Source organism: Oreochromis aureus, linkage group 7 (assembly GCF_013358895.1).
Source record: "Oreochromis aureus strain Israel breed Guangdong linkage group 7, ZZ_aureus, whole genome shotgun sequence".
Classification (NCBI taxonomy): domain Eukaryota; kingdom Metazoa; phylum Chordata; class Actinopteri; order Cichliformes; family Cichlidae; genus Oreochromis; species Oreochromis aureus.
The window spans coordinates 26,580,591-26,598,129 of NC_052948.1; the positions used below are offsets into that span (position 1 = coordinate 26,580,591).

Below are 17,539 nucleotides of genomic sequence, written 5' to 3' on the forward strand. Positions count from 1 at the left end.
TCTCATGACTTGGTGCAAAATTGGTGTTGATTTTGTACCTCTGGTTTACCAATATAGATGGCTAACTCCACTAATGTTATAATGTGATGCTGAATGCACGACACACTAACAATTCCATGCTGGTGCTCTAAAGCCAAAGGATGAGCAAAGTCCCAGGGATTTTTATTTTAGGGTTGTTGTTTTTTTTCTATGTTTTGGGGGAGGAGGGCAGGGGTGATTTCACAGCATCATTCTAATAAACCTGTCTGTTCTTCTACAGAAATGTAGAAAGGTACCAGATTTTTTTGGGGGGGGGGGTGAACACGTGCTTCAGTTCCACTGAAAAACACGTTATCCTGTTTGCTGTGGCTGCAGGTCAGCACTACCTATTGCAAAAGTAGATTTGCGGTTCTAATGGAGAGCAGAGACTAAAACAACTTGAAGCATAGGCTTTAAATAGGAAGACTATAAAAGCAAAACCAGCCAACTTTTAACCAAAAACTGAACATGACTTCTATTGGAACAGGTTAAAAAGGTCTCATGATGATGATTTGGCTAAAGAGCAATGACACTGAAAACTCTGGCAAACCCATCATAGGTTGCTAAGGCTAACACACAAACATTAGAGAGACACAAACATCCACAACTTAAAAAAAAAAAAAAAAGTCACTTAATGGTTTTTGAATGAAATTTCATGCAAATGCAAGTACAGTAGATAATACAGTTGGAAAAAACCCAAATAAAGTGCCAATTTATAGTTAAACTAATAATAAAAACTATCCAGGGCATTGGATAGTTTATTTCCAGCAGTATGCAGTATTGTATCAAATGACAAAATATTGCATTTCAATTTTTATTTTATCTACTAGTAGCGGTTTCTTAGCAGCTATTTGACCATAAAGGCCTGATTCACACAGTCTCCTCTGAACAGTTGATGTAGAGATGGGTCTGCTACTGGAACTCTGTGGGACATTTATCTGAGCTCTAATCTGAGGTGCTGTTAAGTTATGATTTCTGAAGCTGGTGACTCAGATAAATTTATCCTCAGCAGCAGAGGTGACTGGGGCGGTCCGCATGTGAGCCAGTTTCTTCGTAGCGCTTGATGGTTTTTGAATGTGTCCCCAAGTGCAGTCGCAAAGTTTTAACAATTTTTCTGACTGACTGACCTTCAGTTCTTATCCTCCTAAGACCCAAACTCTTTCATAGCACGCATTTTTAATTTCTCTTTGCTATTTGGGCTGATTGGGACCTGATGAATGTAAAAACAAAGAATTACCAGATTTTTTTTTTTTTTTTTTTAACCCGAATTTTGTTTCTAAGAAAAATGAGATCCAACTTTGAGGACATTTGTTTGAAATTTTGATAGAACAGTGGCAGTATAATGTCCTCGTAAGTGGATATCAGGCCCTTGAAAGTAGGATATCAGGACATCCCCTTGAAGATGCAAAATTTAGTAATGATATTTTGGTTTAGCTGTTTGGACATCCCATAAATGTTGATGTGCACATCCTGATGTTACACAACACAACTGATGGTCCCAGGTCCATTAAGAAGGCAGTTTAAAGTAATGATGGGCTGTCGTTAAGTGAAAATCATTTTTGGTTTACATCATGAAGCTCACTGAGAGAAGGCCAAGGGTGGCTGCTTTCAGGAATTTAAAATAGAAGACATATTTAGAGTTATTTATCATTTTTTGCCTTTGCTACATAATTCAATATATTCATTTAGCTTCATATATTTGATGTCTTCAGTTTGTATCTACAAGGTAGAAAGTAATAAAAATACAGAAAAACCATTAAATGAGAAGGTGTCCAGACTTTGACTGGTAGTGTATCCCAACATACCTCGTCTGTGTTCGTGCAACAGCGTTAATGTTTCTTGAGGGACAGGATCCACATTTCTGAAGGATTTCTTAAACTAGTACTGTGGTTTCCATTTAAACTTTGAAACAGACATTACAAACACATTAAACACTGACAAACATAATAAAACACTACATTTGTGACCTTTTCACCTCAACACACCTCATCTGTGTGACTGTGCAACAGCACACGTTACTTCTGGTGATATGCTACAAAGCACTTTTGGTTTGTTTTCAAACACAGAAAAACATTTCTGACATTTCTACCTTGACACACCCTTTAGACAGGGGGTTGCATCATCCCTGCACGTCAGAATGAAAGGGCCATTGTCCACGATTATCATAGCGCACCTCTGGTTGTGGTTTTGGTTGTGAGGGTCTTGCGCTGTAGCATTCCTTCTGTGGCGGTGGAAAGCTGAATGATGGTTAGACAACTCTTGATGCTGGCTTGTTGACTTGGTTCATACTGTGGACCAGAGCCAGGCAGAACCTTTTGAGAGCCATCGGTTTCTGGTTTCAGTACAAGTCTGTGTTGTAAACCAGCCAGGAATTCACAATGCACAAGTCAAGGATGTATTCAAACGGTGAAATGTACCATCTGCTCGACTTGACTGGGGTCCTATGCAGGTGTACTAGCATGTAAAAAAAAAAAATCAATTCCTCCCATAGCTCATTATATGCAGGGATGAGTGATGGGCGTGGAATGATGATCTTTGCTCCACTGACCGAACGAGGCACGATCCCACAGGCGTTTTCTCAGAAGGTTCATCCATTTGTGGTTGAACCATTTTACTATAATCTGACCTTTTGAATCTACGCTTTTTTTGTAACAACTAGACTCAGATGTTATTAGCAACTTATTATAATCATTTCCTTTTCTTTTCAAAAGATTGGTCCAATATGTCCTAAACTACAGGACCAAAAAAAGTCATTAAAGCACCATTCCTTAATATTTGGAGTTATTATCATGGGTGAGACTCAGAAACTTCTGGGAGATTTCATCTGGTTTAAAGCTCAGAAGAAAAAGGACAATTTAGCTATAACTCACATTTGCTGAGCAAGAAACGTCTAGGATGCAAACTGCTGATGTGATGTCCGTCCTGGTCAAACTGCTGCAAAAGGCTGAGAGACAGAGTATAATGTAATTAAAAACAGAATGCAACAATTTACAAATCTATTAAACCCAAAGATACAAAATGTTAAAAATGAGAAAGATATTTATAAAGATGTTGGCCACACATCTTAAAAATCGGTTGGGTCAAGTCTTCATCACCAAGAATCTTCTATGAAGCAATGCTGTTATAATAGATGTAGTGTACAATTAAAATAATGTCTTTGGTTAAAAAGATATGATCTGGATGAGAACTTATGTTGCTCTAAAGCCTTTATATACCTTTCAGAATTGATGGTTTTCAAATGAGCAAGCTGCCATGTCTACAGGTTTGACAAACATAGTAAAGTTCAGAGATGCAGGCTTTTAAGTGAGCACTAATAACACTGGGTGGTCTTTGTCTTCTTTAGTCCAGAGAACAGGGAATGTTTTCTTTCATATTAATCTTTTTTTCTCACACAATTTGTGTATGCGAAATAATCCCAAAATGCAACAGTACATTCTGCCAATTGGCAAAAAAATAAAAGAAAAAAATCACACACATAAACCCTATAGTCATATTGTATATGCATATAGTGGTGTATTTAGGGCTCTTTAAGTGTTTAATGGAAGTGTAAAAATTATATACAATGCAGTTAATTTACCATTTAGTACACTTGAGGTGTAAAAGTATTATTTTAGGCATTTAATGAGTGAACATCATTTTAAATAAGTCTTTGATTCTTATTGGTCAACGACAGATATTTATTTGTACTTCTTGTAGTTATCCAGCAGATGGGGATGTTTGTCCCTTTAAGATGTTCATACCCCACATCCGGAGTTTCACCAACCTTCTGACCTCCTCTTTGGCTAAAGTGATGTCCAGTGTGGCCTAAACCTGACCCAGTACCTTCTGTGTGCTGCAGCCATGGACACAGTAAGTTACTGTACAAACAGCTGAAAAACAAGTAAGCCAGTTCTGATGTCAGACCTTAGAAACATTAGAAATCCGGTCATACTATTTTTGTCATGTGGCCTTCAGTCCCATGTTGGCTCCCAAGGATGGGAATGTGAGAACAGCAAGGTCTCAGTTAAACGTATGTTCCAAGCAGGATTTGTGACATCATCACTATAGTAGTAATTAAGTCTCAAGTCTGTCCATAGATACTCTACGGTTTTTCTGAATGGTTATTAATATTTATCTAATACTACTTTTGCTAATGCTGCTGTATAGCATCTTAGTCCTGCTAACTACATTCATAACTACAGTCAAGATCCTAAACAAACAGTCTTTAATGCTTATATTTAGTAATATGTCCAATATTATTATTTTTTTAAATCACACAGTACTGCTCAAAACACAACAAAACAAAAAACAGGCACAAAACACTGAAAATAATATCTTCCTGTTGCTATTATTAGAAAACATTATCCTGACCCATCATGCAACCTTTTTTTGGCAATCCTTGCCACAGCAGGAATACTGAGTTCCTGAGCTGTGGAAGTAGCTGAAGCAAAAACTCCGGTGTGGTATTATATCTGTGAGGCCACTGAACGTGACTTTCAGTTGGCCTCAATGTAATTCTGGCAAACCCTCAGGAAACTTAGTAGGAGAACTCTGCTCATACTGTGTACAGTGGAAGTGGGGTGCTGCAGACTTCTACTGAGGATATAACCGATCATGGAGGGATCCCCTCAATCCTACTAATACGTCTTCTGTAGAAGAACCACAGTCAGAGGATGAGGGAGATAATTTGTTCATCACTGGGGGGTGAGCTAATTGAGGCAGTGAAGCAACCCCTTGGTGGCAGGTCCCCTTGGGTGGATAAACTCTGCCCTGAACACCTTAAGGCTCTGGATGTTGTGGGCCTGTTGTCTGTATGGATGCTGTCTGTCTGTTAGTCAAATCTTTGTAGACATGCATCTGCAACATTTCGTGGTGATCTGGGACGGTGCCTCTGGATTGGCAGACTGGGGTGGCGAGCCCTATCTTTATGAAGAGCTACCGTAGGTTGAGAGGCAGGTAACACCCTGGACCCAGGTCGCCAGTGTGGTGCAGCCAAATACTGCATACCAGCACAAACATTGAAACAGTGGACAGGTCTCCAGCCTCTACCAGGGCCAGCACACACTGGGGCTATGCTGAAATGTGAATATACAAAGTCAAAAATTAACAATCATACTTAAAACATGCTGTAAAGAAATTTCAGACAATTTAAAACTGAAACTCAGAACATAATCCACTCTTGATGTTCTAGTTTTTATTCTCTCAGTAGAAGACTTGGTGCTATTAAAGGGGTTCAGAGTAAAGATTAATTCTAAAAACAAAATTCAAACATTGTCTGTGTACAAGTTTGATATGAGGTCATCAAGGACAGTGTAGGTTTCAGTAGGCCGTGATTTCATACCTATTGATCCTTATCTGGAATCTAAACTGCTCCAGAGAAAGTTAAGGTCACAACATAAGTTACCATACCTATATATCCTGGTAAGAAGTTACCACTGGCATAGTACAGAAAGCCCAGGGTTAACCTGGATGAGCCAGAAGGGTTAACCTGGATGATTGAGAACTGCTGCTTGTACTATAGCCTTCAAACCTCAATTAACAGCAACATTGAAGAAGATCTCCAAAAGTTGAATCTGTGGCTGTGTATTAACGTCAGAATCTGTTCATTTGGAGCCGTCCAGATGAACAAACCTCAATTTCCTGAATGATTGAGAATGCATCAAGACATTGTGAAGAAGAGTGTGCCAAAAGTCCTCCACAATAACGTGAGAGACTGATAAAGTCATACAGAAAATTATTACTCCAAGTTATTGCTGCTAAACATGTTTTTTAAGCTACTGAATCATAAACTATGCTTGCTTTTGAAATGGTTATGTGTTCTAAGAATTTTAAAAAGTAATAGTGAGCACTTTTATTCTTATATTGCTTTCTAATTAGCCTAATAATTTAATGTAAATCACAGAATCAGGCCTAAAGCTCTTCTGAAAAAGGCAATTAATAATCCAACACTATATTATATATAGAATTATATAGAGGTTTAACTATATACCTTTGCATATCTCTGCCTTGTGCAACGTGTTTTCTGCGAATAAACTGTGTAAAAAGTGTTGTGAGGTTGTACTGTGAATCCATTCCACCACAAAACTTAATTTCTAACAAATTCGACTTTTATTTTGAAGGTCACGCATGGCAGCGTCGGTTGCAGCCGGTACTGCAGCCTGTTGAATGGAGGCAGCGGGAAGAGGCAGTTGTTCTCACTTCCAGTTATCAGAGAACCTGTGTGAGCTCCGTTTCTCAGTATGAGTTCTTAAGCGGAGGAAGTGTTTGTTTTTTTAGAACGGAAACCCAAGCGATGCGCACACACAGCTGCCGCTGATAACAAGAAGCGGCACTCCGCTTTCAGCTGCACATATTGAGTCGCCAAAAGACAGCGGCTGTGTTTATTTCTCAGAGCAGCAGCAAAAGGTGAAGCGAGTTTGCAGAGGTGAGTCCACGCACGAATACCACGAGGCTTACATCCTGTCAAGATGTTCACGCAGAACAGCGGCCAAACTCTGTGGCGTGTTTCTTTTTCTTTTACTGTGTTTTTGTGACCGCCGGACGCATTTCATATCCTCTCGAGCTGGAATTCAGTAAAAAGTAACTTACGAAGAAGAGATCCTTTAAAATAGAAGTGAAAACCCCCTTTTTAGGTCAAATAGATACAGCCCACTGAAAAGGGGAGAGTGCAGATACCTGCTGGTGTGGAATGACCCATAAAACTTCATGTATGCAGTCACAGACGGGTGGCCCTACACTCAGTTCAGCTCTATAGTTACATGTAATGACTCTGGGCAGGCGTCGTGGGTCTTATACCAGTAATTCTGTGTGCCAACTTAAAGCGTAAGATCGATAACTGCACCGCATACTAACCCAGTGTTTGTTTTTCGATCGGTAGATTTATTTATAACTGTCATTGTTGTGTTGGTATATACGTTTTTAACCGCTCGTGAGGCGATTTTTCTTGATACCAGTTGTATTTGTCAATGACACGAAACGGATGGAGGAAACACAGTAATACGTTATTTCATTCTTAGAACACAATAGCAGATTAGAGAAGTCATTATGATCTTACCGATTGCCGATTAGACTTCTCAGAGCATTATTTAATGATCTTATTGTTGCAGCTCTAGATAGACTGAGTGATTTTTAAGTGCACTTATGTGAATTCCTCAAGTATCTGGGGATCGACCTGTCAGTAGAGACCACAGTTGTTTTTAGGATGCCAAGATAACTTTACCAAGTTAGGCCTATAAATAGCTCACAGTTTGCAGATGTCAAGCAAGTGACTACTGTCACCTGTTACTTTGTAACCAGAATTGTTTAACACAGTGTAACTTCAAAGTAAAAGAAAATAATGTTGTGCGTGTATAATATGGCCAGAGAGGTAAGAGGGCCATTTATGGGGCAAGGATCAGCAGAGGCAGACTGATGCTTGGCCTTGCAGTGTGGTGGTAGTCTGTAGGTAGTATACAGAGCTTTGTAGATCCTGTTACTTTTTACTGTCTGACTGACAGGACATTGGTACAGGGAGAACTCACTTGGCTATTGGTTGCTTGGAGAAATTCCAGTTTGACAAATGCCCTCGTGGGTTTTTGCAGACTCTGTACTGTCCACTGTTACTCTTCAGTTTATTACATTAGGATTAGGGGCTCACTAATTGGCACTTGCCCGATTTCTTTCTATTTTTTTTTTTTTTTTTATTCAAAGGGCACTGACGAACAGCCCTCAGCCAGTGTCTCCCAAAGTATAAAATACTTTCTGTCTAGCATGAAAGTCTGTGAACAGTTGAATGTAATTACAAATTTGTCATCAGAGATTACAATTATTTGTTTGTTAGAATTTCAAACACCATAAAACTACCAGAGCTGATTAGAGTGTGGCACCAGATGTCTTTAATATTGAACCTTTTCACAATATTCTACTTTTCTGAGATACTAAATTTTATTAGTTGTCAGTTATAATCATCAAAATAAATAAATAAATAAATAAAACACTTAAAATATATCAGTCTGTGTGGAATAATTGTATACATTATACAAGTTTCACTTTTTGAATGGAAATAATGAAATTAATCTACTTTTTAATGATATTCTAATTATATGACCAGCACCTGTATTTTAAAATTGACCCCACAGTTATCTTTTACAGAATAAGAAACTCAATTTAATGAAGTATTGTAAAGTACAGCAATCATAGTACCATAAATTAAGCTTCAGTCTACATCCCTGCAATTCATCAAGCCTGAAACCAAAGAGTTAAATCTGCTCTGCATTTAACGCTTTGCTCTCTTTTCTTGGATTGGTACTCCATACTCTGGACTAACAGCCCTCATATTAGACAGGTGTTTCTAGACAATCTGTCCACAGCTGTTATTTGCATTAATTTCTATATGGTCAAAATGAAGTCATTGGGGGTTATAAGTATTAAGATTTTTAATTTGTTTTTTCCTTTTTATCCCACAAACCCCCAAATTTGCTTTATGATGATAAAACCATTTTAGGAAAAGTTATAAGAGATAATGGTGTTTTAATTTAAGCTACGTGACATTTAAAATGCAATAGGTTCAAAATGACCCCCATTGGTGTTATACAGTCCCGATCAAAAGTTTAAGACCACTTGAAAAATGGCAAAAAATTATATTTTGCATGTTTGGATCTTAACAAGGTCTCAAGTAGAGTTTCAACATGCAACAAGAAGAAATGGGAGTGAGACAAAACCTTTTTTGAGCATGCAATTTATTGAAAACAACGCTTAAACTGAAACGGGCTGTTTTACAGCTGATCAAAAGTTTAGGACCACACCTCCAAAAAAAACCGTAAACCACCCACAAAACAGAAATCAAAGTTCCAAAAATGAACTCAGAAATGAGTAGCTCCACCGTTATTGTTGATCATTTTAAATATTTGTTGCGGTGTGCTTGATGCAAGTGTTTCTATGAGGTGAGTGGGAACATTTCTCCAAGTGGTGAAGACGGCCGGAAGAAGGGCATCTGCTGTCTGGAACTGTTGTCCATTTTTGTAAACTTCCCTTGCCATCCATCCCCAAAGGTTCTCAGTGGGATTTAGATCAGGGGAACATGCAGGACGGTCCAAAAGAGTGATGTTATTCTCCTGGAAGTAGTCCCTTGTCCTGCAGGCATTGTGTACTGTAGTGTTGTCCTGTTGAAAAACCCAGTCGTTACCACACAGACGAGGGCCCTCAGTCATGAGGGATGCTCTCTGCAATATCTGGACATAGCCAGCGGCGGTTTGACACACTTTTACCTCCTGAAGGTCCATTGTTCTACTGAAGGAAAAAGAACCCCAGACCATTGGGTCTGAGGATCGTCCAGTGTCTTGATGGACAACCGATAGGGTCCTCTGGTTCAGTGCTGGTGACATTTTTTGGGTTTTCCACTTGACTTTTTTGTTCCATAACACTCAGGATCATTTAAGAAATTCCAAATGACTGTCTTACTGCGTCCCACCTCAGCAGCGATGGCGTGCTGCAAGAGACCCTGCTTATGCAGTTCAACAACCCGACCACATTCAAAAAGGGAACTTTTTTGTGCCTTTGCCATCAAAACATTATGACAGTGTGACTACCTGACAGAAAATGACAAAGAATCAACATTTTTGCACAGATTTGGCCTTTTAAAAGCATGTGGTTCTAAACTTTTCATCAGCTATAAAACAGCCTGTTTCAGTTTAAGCGTTGTTTCCAATAAATTGCATGCTCAAAAAATGTTTTGTCTCACTCGCATTTCTTCTTGTTGCATGTTGGAGCGCTATTTGCAACTTTGTTGAGATCCAACCATGCAAAATATCTTCTTTTTTTTGTTGCCATTTTTCAAGTGGTCTTAAACTTTTGATCAGAACTATAATATGATATTGAAGTTATGTTTCCTACAAATGAATTAATTTATACAAGGCATATTTCAATAAAAGCATACCTATATTGAGCAAATATATTCTATAGGAATGTGTTTTACCTGCCTAAGAAGATCTGTGATATCAGGCAGATACGTGGTTCTTCTCTAAGTATCGGTGCAATCTACTTCCACATTCACTGCATGTAGTTGGGGGAATTCCCTCAAACTGTATCTACAAAGGCTGCAGTGTTATGACTGTAAAAAGTGGAACATGTAGCTTACTTACATGAAGTTAATTTACCTGTTTTATTTACAACTGGAGCACTGACTGAATAATGTTTACACATTAAAAGCAAAGCCAATTGGCCACTCTAAAAGTCAACAAATTCCATACGGTATATTTATTTGTATATATAATAAAACACTTTAAGAATTAGAGCAAGAGAATTATCTCATAGTAAGTTAATCAGATAGTTGTCCCAAATTGGGGAAAAAAAGGAAGGCAGATCACAAAACAAACTGGGTTGCCCTTTAATATACTACACATTTTTCTGTGGTATATTTTCTGTGCTTCTGATAACTTGACGTGATATTTTCATTGCTAATTAGAGGTGGTATGGTAGACTGTCACTGCTTATTTCTATTTACTGGCAGATGTTGTGAAGCTTCGGTTAAGGAGTTTAAGAGAGCTGTAACAGATTTTTAACACAAATAAATGTTACTCTGCTAATTTAAAACTGTATTTATGTTACAGACGGGAAGGAGTGATAATGTTTTTCTGTCTAGCTCCAACATTAACGTTATATATGTTGTCTCTTCATTGGCTCCAGATTCAAATTTAAAATCCTACTCCTCACATACAAGGTCTGAATAGCCAGGACCAATCTTATCTCAGAGACATAGTACCATATCTCCCCAGTAGAGCACTTCGCTCTCAGACTGCAGGCTTACTTGTTGTTCCTAAGATAGTTTAAAGCAGTATAGAAGGCAATGCCTTCAGCTTTCAGGCCCCTCTTCGGTGGAACCAGCTCGCAGCTTTGATTATGTGACAAGTTACCTCTATGCCTTTTAAGATTAGGCTTAAACTTTCCTTGTTGATAAAGCATATAGCTGGGGATGGATCAGGTGACCCTTAACCCTGCCTTGGTTACACTGCAATAGGCCTAGGCTGTTGGGGGCTTCCCATGATGCAATGAGTGTTCCTCCTTCAGTCACATTTTTTTCACTCACCTTTGTGTTTATACATCACTCATTTAATCATTAGTTGCTATTTATATCTGGCTGTCTTCCACTGTGTGTCTTATGTTCTCTCTTCCTACACTCACCCCTTGTCGGTCACAGCAGGTGACACTGTCGCTAAGTTCTTGCTCATAGGGGGGCGTTTGGTTGTTGGGGTTTCTCCATATTGTAGGGTGTGATGTGGTGCTATGTAAATAAAATAAAATTGGAATGAATTAAATTATTATTAGCCACAGCTGCTAAGTTAATGATAACTTAACTGATGGCTAATAATAGTAAAATGGGTAACATTAATGTGGGTGCCAGCCAGATTAACATTTATGATAACTGTTTAATTATTAATTGTTGTTGAAACAAGAACTTTACTGACCTCAAGATTCTTTTTACACTCTTCAAGATGGTGGTTTAGTGTTAGTGTAGGTTTGGTGAGTTAGTGTTCACGTCTTCAGCTGCTGGTGATGGGAGGGGCTGCCTGAAAATCTGCAGCAGTCCTATGTTGTGTCAGATGGAGGAGGCGAAGTTGGTACCGACAGTGTCATTACTGTTGCAAAAGCATAATAGTCTAATCTATTTAATTATTATTAACAATTATCACTAATTATCACTAATTAGTATAAATTAGTATCTTAAGTACCTACTCAGTACTTATGCTGCCTTTAGTGCAAAAAAAACACGTACCATTGCATTTTCAGAATTTAGGTATCTATTTAGGTATTGGTTCTGGTGACATCCTTATACCACAAAGTAGTAAACACTAAACTGTTAGATCATCCATATGTTAACTCTGGGACCTCCTTAATGCAGAGGGCTCCATCCCGTGGATGGACTGGTATCCGGGGAATTTGAAGTCTAGGTTTACACTTTGGCTATTTGTCACATTCCTGGAGTCACCGTCAGAGTAATTTTTGTTGCATAACAGAGTGCATATTTCTGCTGGGAGAAACTGCTGCTCCCTCTACAATGTTGACATTGGTGGTACAGTTGTGGTCAGAAGTTTAAATCCATTCATCCTGGATATGAGTGTCAGGTTAATTTTAATGGTTTCCTTCAACTGTACTTCTTCTAGAGTGAAATAATGTTATACATCCTTAATTACTTTAAAAAACAAAATTTGGGTGCACAATTTTAAATTTCTTTTGGATTTTCTTAAGTCGACACAGTGTCAAAAGTATGGATACAGGCTCAATAATTCACATAATTTCCTTCAGGATTAATAAAGTATTCTGATTCTGAAAAATATAGATATATTTACTTACACTTACTTAAATCTTTTAACAAGTGGTGCTGAAGATTCTAAGATGGCTTTTAAGTTGACGAGGCAGAGCCCTATTAAATTCTGGTTAGTGATCATGTCCAGTACAGCTGGTGATTTCTCTTGGATAGCACTCATTGGACTGACCAATTCTTAGAACAATGGCAAATTCCAAGGAAGCCAACCCAGAATTACCATGGCATTCATGCCCATGATGAGTGTACGTAAACTTCTGACCAGAACTGTATGTGCATAATCAGTATGACTTTCAACATTTGTTCTCGATCTGCTTCCATGTTCACTGCATGTAGATGATCTAGAAAGACTAATGGTTAAAGAAAATGTGGGAACACCTAAGACCTGTTGAGATGATTCACATTAGGCCAAGACAGGTGATGATTGTGTGAGGGGCAGACTGTAAGAAGTTGACTAGGAAATGATTGAATTTTATTTAGAAAAACGAGGTATTTCAGTGGCACATACTCAATTCCCCAGTGTAATTCTGTATGCTAATGATTAAAAAAACCTGCGCAATGATATATTTCTAGATCTACACAGATGAACTTCATGTCTCAAAAATGTGTCTCTAATTTACTGGACAAGGTGTTGTGATTCATTAAAGGATCCCTGGGTTTTGGCTTCATAGCCCAAAGAGTAGGGTTGGGTGATATTAGTTTAAACTTTAACATGGTTTGTGGTAACAGAAAATAGTGAAGAAAGTTTATTAAAGTTTTATTAATGCTGGCAGCTTGCAAAAGTAAGTAAATTAGGTACTGTTTTGAGCCCTGTTGAAATTTTAACACTGTTTTACTTGTCATGTTGGCAGCAGCATTTTAGTTATATATTTAACATTTTACACAAATATCATGCTGTTTTCCTTGAAATTTTAACAAATGCTTTAGATTGCTAACATTTTTTATATCATGTAAAAATGTAGAGCTGTATATTGCAGATATTATGACAATATGATACAGCACAGTCTTCCCTAAAGGTTGACATCTTTGATGACTTTAAATATCAATAATTTTGTGCACATGTATGTATTTTGGAATTTCTTACTAATATTTGGTTTATTTTTGTCCCTTCGAACGTTGCACCTCAATAAGATGCTTTCGGTAGCCATCAACAAGCTTCTGGCTGGATAATTAACCAATATACGTTGTCTTGTGGGCTCAAGCATGCCTACCTATTTCTTTCTCTCTGACTCTCAGGATTTGTAATTGCATTAGTCTGAGTACTTTCTCATGACAGGGCTTCTGTTATAGGATTAGTCGTCATGCTAGCACAAATCAACACTTGCACAGGAATACACAAGCACAAGAAAACTGACTGCTATTCTTTCACTGTAGGTCAACAGAAGAATAAGTACCATTATATTTTCAGGATTTTGGGATGTCTTTGTTTGTTTTTGTAATGAACACTTGGTTATCTTTGCATTGAGACTGGAAACAGCAAGTTAGTCTAGTTAGTCCAGATGTATTAAAAGCCACGTGCACCTGGCAAAACTGTGTCCCAAAATTGCTTCCAATTCAGCTAAACTGCATCTTCACTACCTCTTCTGGTGAAATGTATTTGTTGTTAACTGTTGGTTGTACAAATATATCTCTGAACCATGACTCTGATATGTATTTTACACAAATGACAAGCTTCTGATTTGGTGTCATTGTGAAAGTCTATTTTAAATGAACTATTAATGATCTTTGATCCAGTAGTGTCAGCTGGTTTACTTTAAAGAACACTAAACCGAAAATACAGGGACCGAGGCATATTTCTTTTTTTTCTTTAGTAGCATTGTCACTAATGTTTGGAGTTTCCACTTTTCTTCACTATGTTGCCTGTTCCGTTAGGGAAAGCTGACTTCTGATGACATGTGGTTTTTTGTGTAGATAAAAATGTCTTGATACCATCCAAGTCTATGGCATGTTTTGTTCTTTGAAGTTGGATGATGCAAGTTACACTCAACATCATAGACTGATAAGATGTAACAGTGGGGAAGCATCTGATGGAAGGTTTGGTGAAGTAGAGGTGGGTTGATTTTTGGTGTGTACCAGATGGATTGTCATGGTGATAGTTATGCACACAGTGACACCCAGCAGATTTCTTCCTGAGTGAATCATGTCGTCAAATATAGACGCATGTTGATTTTGACTGTCGGTAACACATGTTTAGAGACATTCAGCACAGCTCAAGTTGTACTGAACAGCTTTTTAATTCTTCTGCGTGCGTGCGTGTGTATGCATGCACACGTGTGCGTTAATGCCAACAAATCCTTTTAACACCACATGTGGTGAACGGTGCACAGATGGTCTCACTCTCACACACAACCTGCGGTCCCTGGCACACACCTTTTTGAAGCATTTGGAATGTCATCTCACTCTCCCACATGTATCTGGATGATAAGCTGTTATCCATTTGGTTCTTCTTTTGGTCAAACATGTCAAACGTTGAGTATTTGGGATGTAGCTCAGGAGGTAGAGCAGGTCATCTAATCAGAAGGTTGTTTTAATCCCCAGCTACACCAAATTATCCTTGGGCAAGATACTGAACCCTAAGTTGTGCTCTGATGAATCCATCAGAGTATGAATGTGTGTGAATGTTAGATAGAAAGCACTTAGAAAAAAGAAAGCATAGAAAAAACTGGTTGTGTGAATGGGTTACTGAGGCAAGTTGTAAAAAGTATTTTAAGTGCTCAGGTAGAGTAGAAAACTGCTGTGAATCTTCTTAAAAGTGTCCCTAATCCTTAATCCAACCCCACACTTGTTTTGGCATTATAATGACATGCTATTACCTGGCCGAGATGAGACATTTAGGTATTTGGTGATATAAAAATCCACGTTTCAGCCAAATGAGCTATATTTGACTGAGACATAAGCAGATTTCTCTTAACATTTGTTATGTTTAGTTAGACAAATTACTTGCTGTTCAATTTGTCTAACTGTAGCTGTTGAATACAATTTTTATAATTTCCATGTTTAAAGCAAGTGTTCATTGATAACTGTAGTGTATTTCATTTAATGTCAGATTACTGGGTAAGAGATGCATGTGACATTGTAAGCTTAAGTGTGTTTGGTTGGGGAAAGTCAGTCCAATGAGTAGTGAAAGAACGACCATATTTTCTAACATACAAGTAGAAAGTATGGTAGTAACAAGTGGGCAGAAAACAAATAGGGGACATGACAGTTACCACAGGAGAGGATGAAAGATGGCAACACTGTTTGTTGCTGTCTTTTATCCTTTCATTCGCAATTGAAAACAATCACTATTCCTGCTACAGTATTGGTCAGAGGTTAATCAAACTTAGACACACTGATCATCTAATGTGTCTCCACCCAAACTGTAATCAAGGTCAAGGCCATATTTGTTGTTCGCAGTAACCTGTGAATTGTGATGGGTCGTGAACCACACTGACATTTGGTTGGTTTTACAGCACTGCATCTCATTAACCTAAAGTGCCTGATCATTGTTTATATGCAAAGATTTGCAGACCTATGCTTACATGTAGCTGTCTAGTGTCACTAGTGGGCATTTTAAAAATAAATGTAAGAATCATCATGAGCTACTCTTGTTTGTGTCACTGCTGTTGCTTTAACCTAACCTGCCACAGAGAAGAGATTTATTATGGTTTTCCTGCTCAAAACTGTCCAATATGGCTGAATTAAGACTGCAAGGAAGACTAGGCCAATATTCTGCTAGAATAATGTGAAAGACTCGTTGCCAGTTATCACATATGATTCATTTCAGTTCTTGCTGCCAGTGATGACACAACCAATTCTCAATCATTTCTCACATAGACCAAATTTAAAATGGTGATAGAGATTAACACACAGACACCAGGCTGATACCAAAACCAAACTTTTCTGGGTAATTGTAATTTTCATTGACCAAAGGTTAGAGAGAAGTCCTTTGCTTTCTTTGCATCCAAAGTACGACAAACCTCTCAGTCCCTGTGTATTTATAACCACAACCCTGGCTGCTCTCTTTTTATTACTCTTTCACTGAACACAACTATGAAACTACCTCGTGTCTGGGGAAAGCTATATTTTGCATTTCCTGGGTGTGTAAGTGTGATTACATGTGGCTGCCATATTGACTAAATTAAAAGTGTAGTTGTGTTGATTTTAGAAGGGAAAGAAACTGAATCTATTGCAGAATAATTATTAACTGACCTCAATTCAAAGAAAACAGTTAAGTTTCAGACATATGTGGGAAATCTTTACACTTTTTCTTTGCTGTTTATGTGTTTATTTAAATTTGATGTTAAAATAAAACAAGTGATGGGCTGTTACCTTTAGTATGATCATGTATTGGGACAGTCGTACAGTTTTTGTGATGCTGCCTCTGTACCACCACCACAGCGGATTTTAAATCAAACAGTGAAGACTGAAGTGCAGTTTCAGCATCAATCCAAAGAGTTAAACCAAAAGTATTGCATCAACTGCAGAGGAGTTGTAGACTGTTGTTGTGATTTGGCACTATGTAAGTAAAGTTGAACTGTAGTCCTCAATTTTCAGAGGACAAAACAAGATTTTAAAAGTAAAGGCCCGATCTCCAAATGTGGCATTTCTTTTTTCTTGTGACCTTTGAAATGAGGCCTTCGCTGCTACCATGCTCAGTTGCTCCTTATTTGTGAGTCTCTCTGCCTTCAGTAACTGAAAAGGGAGTTTTAGACATTGACTTTATCTTTCCCTCACTGGGGAAAGTCACTTGTTAGTAGTACAGTAAGGTTCAGGAAGAAAAAAGTGAAATGGACATATATTAGAAAAATAAATAGGAAATGTAAATTAATTTTAAAAAAACAAAAAAAGCCAAAATAGTTACCAAAAGATTTATTTATTTATTTATTTATTTATTATAAGTACAGTGTTTTGACATTCCCTGTGTGGGAATTGTCTGACTGCTGTCAGGATGAAGGATTTGCAATAGTGCTCCATCCCACACAGTAGCTACAGCAATGAATTATTATGATTTATTATAATTTCACACTGAAAAATATAATAAATTTTCACTGCAAACTTTTTTGTTTCAATGTTTTGTTTCGTGCTCAGTTGTCACCATTTTAATGCAAGTGCATTTGCCACAAAAAAAAAAAGCCCTGAAACATCATGGAGCGGCTTGTCACTAAAATATATGACAACATTAGGACAATGCAGCCTCCAGTTTTTGAACTAAAAGAATGATAACACAAGAGCAGCACTGAGGTTGATTACTAAAATATTAAA

General features: G+C 37.8%; 1 protein-coding gene across 3 annotated transcripts in view; it reads left to right on the plus strand.

Moving 5' to 3' along the window:
* Positions 1-6,172: 6,172 nt before the first annotated feature.
* Positions 6,173-17,539, plus strand: part of prr5l (proline rich 5 like) — a 36,338-nt gene continuing 24,971 nt past the window's right edge. For all 3 annotated transcript variants that reach the window (XM_039615683.1, XM_039615684.1, XM_039615685.1), the window contains exon 1: positions 6,173-6,421. The gene's annotated coding sequence lies outside the window, so the exon portion shown is untranslated. The remainder of the gene's footprint in view (positions 6,422-17,539) is intronic.